The sequence below is a fragment of the Beta vulgaris genome, chromosome 9 (genome assembly GCF_026745355.1).
Source record: "Beta vulgaris subsp. vulgaris cultivar EL10 chromosome 9, EL10.2, whole genome shotgun sequence".
Taxonomy (NCBI): Eukaryota; Viridiplantae; Streptophyta; class Magnoliopsida; order Caryophyllales; family Amaranthaceae; genus Beta; species Beta vulgaris.
In genome coordinates, this window is record NC_079210.1 from 7,964,361 (window position 1) to 7,971,700 (window position 7,340).

The window sequence follows — 7,340 nt, forward strand, 5'->3', positions numbered from 1 at the left end:
ATCTTGTTGGATCTATCTTGATATACACTTTTTAAATATGTATTTCTTATAATTTTTACATTTATAAAATTAAAGATATTGTGAGTCAAAATTATATCTCGATAAGTGTGAAAAGTCAAATGTTACATCTATTACAAAACCGGGAGTGTATTTTATTTTGGCTTTCTTGTGGCCAATGGGGAAGGATTCTTAGTTAACTTTGGAGGGACACTTGGTTGTACAAAATGATTTATGACGCACTTTGAGTGCGCGTGAAGAGAGACGGATCGAAGCAAAAGAATAGTGATCACACACGTATGCAGCAAGGAAAGGAGGTTGTAGTAGTAGTGCTACTAAAATTTCTAACCGGTAAATGCAACGTCATCAAGGGATGACTTAGTAATTGAGTGTTCTTAATCTTGCCTTAACACACAACTTAATTTAAAGAAGTAACCTTAAGAACTTCTTGTAGTATTTATTCAACTCATCTGGTTTCTTGAAACAAGAAACTGTTATTCTCAGGTGTTTAATGCTTCTTGGTCTTCAATTCAATTACTTCACTATAGTTACTTTTCTTACAAAGATTGTTTTTTTTTCCTTCTTCATTGATTGGATTATCGAATTTATGGGGATGTCTAGGAAATGTTTTGAGAGGTCTAAGAGTAATACTTGTTGAATTTGTAAGATCGTAGTGCCTTGAATTTGGTGAAAGCGTGGTGAAAAAGGCGAGTTTGGGAGGTCGTCCGATCAGCCGGGCAAACTCGCCCGGGTGGGCACCCCGGGTGACCGGGCAAGATGTTTGTGTTCTTTGCTTGCGCGCCCGACCGGGCGATTTTTGCCCAGGCGGCAGTGCATGTTTTCGACGCGGGTTTGACGATTTCAAGTCGGGTTGTATTTAAGCTTTTGACCTAATTTTTTTATTCATCGGTTAAGTCGTTAATCAGATCTTTAATTTGGAATTCCTCAAGAGCAATGAAACTTTTCTCTCTCTATCCATGGACGTAGCCAACACTCCGTTTGTGAACCACGTTAAATCTGTATGTTTTTTATTATTTTATGTGTTCCTTATTTGTTCATTCTCACATACGTTATAAGAAATTGGTATCAAGAGCTTTGGTTCTTCGATCTGAGTGAGAAAGACGTATGAAATGAATGTGAAAATCGATAAATTCACTAGGAGAAACAATTTCATTCTGTGGCAAATCAAGATGCGAGCTTTACTGAAGCAACAAGAGTTGTGGGCATCGTTGGCAAAGAAGTCAACGGATTCAGTTACCGCTGAGTTGATCAATCTAGAGGAGAAGGCACATTCAACGATTATGTTAAGTCTTGTTGACGACATAATCACTGAAGTCGCGGAGGAGGAAACCGCATCTAGACTGTGATTGAAATTAGAGAGTTTGTATATGACAAAATCTCTAACCAACAAGTTGCTTTTTTGAAGCAACGTCTGCTCATACTGCGCATGAATTAAGGTACACCACTTAAAGATCACATAGATTAATTAAATACGATTTTGTTAGAATTGCGTAATATTGATATTAAGGTGGAGGATGAGGATGTTGCTTTAATTCTGCTTGTTTCTTTACTATTGTCATATGAAAATTTTGTGCAATCTTTCATTGTTGGTAAAGATTATATGTCCCTATAAGTGGTTAGATCATCTTTGCATACTAGGAAATTGCGCCATAAGGCATCTGGTAATACAAGTACAGAATAATTAGGATCTGGATCAGTGGCCAGTAGTAGTAAGGACATGGAAATTCTGGGAAAAAGAATTTTGAAAAGTCCCAAAATTCCAAAGGGGTTCCTAAACCATATGATGTATGTAATTACTGTAAAGAGAAGGGGCATTGGAAAAATGAATGTCCCAAAGGAAGCATTAGGAAAATAAATCTAGGCCTAATTCTGATGTTGTTGCAGCAGAAAATTAGAGGATGATCTTGCTTTAGTTACTAGCGAAATAACACATTGCAGTGATATGTGGGTTCTTGATTCTGGAGCATCCTATAATCATATGAGTCCTCGTAGGTAGTGGTTCACTACTTATGAGCAGGTAGATGGAGATAATACTTCAATGGCTTACCATCCAGTTTGCAAGACAGCTGGAATTAGGCTCTATCAAGACCCTGACACATGATGATACATTTTGCACTTTGAATAATGTTAGGCATGTTCCATAGATGACCAATTAAGAATCTGATTTCACTTAGTCTGTTAGACAGTAAGGGGTTCAAGTGTCAGAGTTGGGGGGTGGAGTTGTGTATATTTGCAAGGGTTCAAATGATGTGCTGAACAGGTTCAAGTGTGCACTTTGTATGTTTTTCAAGGTTCTACTCTCTCCAGTTCAGTTGTTGTTGCTTCATCTGAAATTCAAAAGGAGGATATGACCAAGTTATGGCACATGAGACTTGGGTATATGAGTGAGAAATGAATGCAAATCCTCTTTAAGGTAGATCTTCTGTGTGGCCATAAGGTCACAAATCTTGAGTTTTGTGAGCACTGTGTTTTTGGAAAACTGCGTGTAACACCCCGATAATTCTCTCTTTTCATAAATACCTTTATAATATAAAACTTAGAGAATTACCAAAGCATTATCGCCCGTGTGATAACGTATCGGCTTATTCAGAATATTGCAGCGGAAAACAATTAACTAAACTTTAAACTTTATTATGAATAAATAGATAAATAAATAAATAAGTATTTAAAACAACCAATCTAAATGAGTCTACTCAAACAACATAATAAAATATGTTCTTATAAATGCAGAAAAATTAAATTTACTAGCTACACATTCTCTCCATTCCAGATTCTCAATGATGCACATCAGCGAACCTGTAATGTCAATGCTATACCGAATATGCTCACCAAAATGGGTCATCAGAGGATCAATAAGGCAAAGTCATGATCACACACAAACAAAGCACGTAATCAGCAAAGCTGAGTACTACATACTAAAACATACGCATTCCTAACATGACACTAATAAATAATATGCAGGGATAAATAATAATATAATCGTATAACATTCTGCAGATAACTTTTACTGAACTAAACTCTAAACATCTTTTTTATTACTTTGATGGAATAGTTATTGGAACTGAGTTGTCTTATCTACTAATGCCTTCACCTTCGAAGACGAAATACGGGAGCTACCACGTATTCCAAAAATGACCTGCGATATCGAGGAACCTTTGCTAACTTAAAAAAGGAATGGTGATCAATTTATCTCCTGTAAAAAGCCATGGCTCACTCACCATGTACCCCAACTCCTAATGTCTAACTCTAGACGTGCACTAGTCTAAAGTCTATAACTATTCTTGTTACACTTTACGTTATTTACATGTTATCACTTGTGATGACACACTTACAAGCAATCACAGAAATACAAATCAACCAAGCACAACTGAACTTCTTTTATCTTAGGATTTCATAAGTGATCACAACTTACAATCCAAGACTTACTTTCTTTTAATCTCAACTTTCTTATTTGTTGAACCTAGCCAACAATAATCTTACCTTTAAAAAGGCATAACTTATCAAACTTACCAAATAAGGCAGTCCTCATAAGATAGTGAAAATAATACTTGTCAGGGAATACATGAATAACATGATTCAATCTCTATAACATATATAATTCCTCATGCGAAATAATAAATAAAACTCCCTTTTTATGCTTGTATCAAATATTCCATACAAACATACAATCCAGTACTCATAATAAATCTCAAATCACATGCTTGCACACAGGCATAAAACATGTAACAATCAAATACTAGAAATCATATAATATGAACATAATAAGTTCCTATACATGATACTACAATTTTTCTCCTTAGATCATGATACTAATCACATAGCAAAGAGGTATGTATGTACCTTGTGTAAACTAGTCGGCAGGCCACTTCTAATTCCTTAAAAATCTCCTACAGAATATTCTCTGCCTAGAAATTAATATAAACTAAAATCAATACTTTTAAATAAAAATACAGCAACTCTAAAATATTTAAAATCTCCTTTAAATATATTCAAAAGCTGATTTTAATATCAAAACCTCAATTACTTTTAATTCCTAGCATAGTACTACCATACTAGTAATTAAAATTCTTAAAACTCCATTAATAAAATCCTTTTTGAAATTCCAGCAACTTTAAAAATCATAAAACCTTCTTTAAACATATGCAAACATGTTTAAAATCATAATCTAAATCAATCTCATGGTTTCCACCGGTTTTTACCCGGACAGGTTCGGTTACCCGGAATCCACTTTTCAAAATCCGAGGACCGGTTTGGTCCAAATTCCGGTCTGATCCAGTTTGTGTGCAGCCCTAGGAATGATCGTGCTCTCTCATTCACTATTATTGAAGTTGATTGTTCTTGGAAGAAGGGTACTCTTCATGCAGGTGCAGGCTAGAAGGTGGTTTTTGCGCTCCAAATTGAGCATAGTAATGGAGGTAGCTATTCCATGGCTAATTTAGCTTTTCAAGCTGAATTTATAGTCTGTCTTAAGTGCATTTAGGGTGCGTTCTCCTCAACTTAAAAAATTAAGTTTCAGGTCTAATAAGTTCAGATAAGTTGCAATAAGGTCCAATAAGGGCAATAAGTTCCAATCAGGTCTAATAAGGTCCAATAAGTTCCAATCAGGTGCAATAAGTTCCAATCAGGTGCGATAAGTTCCAATCAGGTGCAATAAATTCCAATCAGGTCTAATAAGGTCCAATAAGTTCCAATAAGGTCTAATAAGGTCCAAATAGTCAATGTTCAATAAATATTTGTATTATTGTCCATTATGTTATTATTAGAATTTTAATTAAATTACCACAATGATTATATAGTATTATACTTGCATTAGTGTCTATTATTTTATTAAATATTTGTGTTATTGTCTATTATTTTATTATTCATATTACTATTAGCTGATTATGTTATTATTAGAAATTTTTCATTAAAGTACCACAATGTATAGTATTATACTTGTATTATTGTCTATTATTTGATTATTCATATTACTATTAGGTGATTATCTTATTATTAAATAATATTATAATCATGGTCAAATAATTAAGGTTAACAATAATAATCATTATAATTATAATATTTTACCATTCATTTTTAAATAACTAGAGATAACATATTTTCGTTACTAATAACAATGAAAGATATAAATGTAGAGTGAGAAAATAAGGAGTTAATGCATTCTACTACCTTCACATAAATGAAAGTGGGGTGAGAATTTCTCATATGTGCCAATTTGAACTTGTTAGCATTAAATGTTAATCAAATTTTGATTTTCCACTAGTGTTTTATAAAATCAAAACAAGAGTATTAGATATATTAGTGGTCAAAGTTATGTATAGGCAAATATATAAATAGTAAATTTTTTTTGTTAAATTAATTATAATAAAAGATAATTAATTATTATTATTATTTTAAAGGACGAATTTTAATAATTATTACCTCATAATAAATTTTGAGGGGTAGTATTTACGTTAGGGGTAATATTTATGTTATTAATGGTCAATTTTTTTGTCTAATAAAGTCGAATAAGTTTCAATCAGGTCCAATAATGTCTAATAAGTTTCAATCAGGTCCAATAAGGTCTAATGAGTTTCAATCAGGGCCAATAAGGTCTAATAAGGTCTAATAAGTTTCAATAAGGTCAATAAGTTCCAATAAGGTCCAATAAGTTCCAATCAAGTTCAATCTGGTCCAATAAGTTGAATCAGGTCCAATCAGGTTTAATAAGTTCCAATAAGTTCAGTTCAGTTTCAATAAGTTCAATTCAGATAAGGTCCAATAAGTCCAGGGCCAATAAATTGAAGAGAATGCACCCTTAATGGGTGCTTTTAAAAGGGATCACTTCTTTAAAACTTCTAACATACTCTATCCAAGTTATCCAAAGTTTACAAAACCCAACTTCTTCCAACTACAATCTGCAGTGGACGATTAAGCGCATCATTGAGCTTGGGGGATCGTTATCTTAGTGTTATATTTATAAGGTTCCTCGTCAACAGATTTCGCAAGCTCATGACCTAGCGAATCAATATAGGTGTTCTTTGTAATTGTTAGTGTAGTTTTAGTCAAATGTTGCTGGTGTCAAAAAAAAAAAAAACCTTGTTGCTTCAGAAATTCTTTATAAGGTAATTTTTAACAAAAACGTGAGTAGTTTATGCCAATTTTTCCATCAAATTTTTATCCGTCAAACTTGTTTTCCAAGGTATAATATGAGAAAATATACCTTTCACACCAGACTTAGTAACCTGTACCAAAGACTCAACAAAACATTACTTTCAAGTTACACAAGCTAAGGCATGATTCCTAATTCTCCAAATATGATAAACCAAGGCTGCAAATATGGAATATAAACATTGCTTCCTAACAGCAATCTACTACCTTGCTCTTAGCTTTCATCTCTTGCATTTAGATATGCTCACAATTTTGGTTTTATTCTCAGAGCATCTTCAAGGCACATCACTAATGCTGACTAATAACAAGTGAAGAAGAGATGATCACGTGGCTCAGTGATGTCACTGCATAGAGGGCACATAACGGCAGTAGATATGCACATAGTACACAATTTTTCCTTTAACAGTCATCCAACATATCAATCTATGTTTAGGTATAGATATGGCACACCAAACAACACTAGCTCATGAAGCAGGATCACTAGAACTACAAAGTTTCAGGCAAGTAGCTAGAATTGATGGAATATTTCTGCATTTGACATAGTTCATGTTCCAGAACACAAGGAGAGTCATTTTTGTATCACCTCGCGGAGTTTTTCCCAATACCAGCAATACTCCTCAGGGGCATTGTAATATATCCGGTCAGTTTGCTTAAGGTAAACAGCATGGGTCGGAGTTATGTTTCTTAGTAGCAATAGCGCACACAAGTTTCCCAGTAGCTGCAATGTTTAATTTATCAAGCTTCCCAAAACCCAGAGCACCAAATATTTTTTGGCTGACAGACAGCACTCCAAGCCACTGACTCAACCTAAGAACCATACTGTCATGAGTATCATATCACCATAGACATCTGCACATATGACTAATTATGTCTAGAGCAGAATAATCGCTTGAATGTGATACACATGTAGGCTCATTAAAACATAATTGATTAATTGTGCTCTCCCGACGGCAAAACATAAGTGTCTAGTGCTCAGACTTCAATCTTGCCATCAATTCACAACTAAGCCTTCAAATTCAGCGTTCAAATTCCTTTGATAGCTTCCCAGAATTAAAGAAACCTAACACTGCAGAAGTGATGTCTAGTCCAACAATGTCGTCCAAGCTATCTTCGACAGAAATAGCTACTATATCCGACCCACGAGGGTTGAGCGTCTTCTCTCCAAGAATACAGAC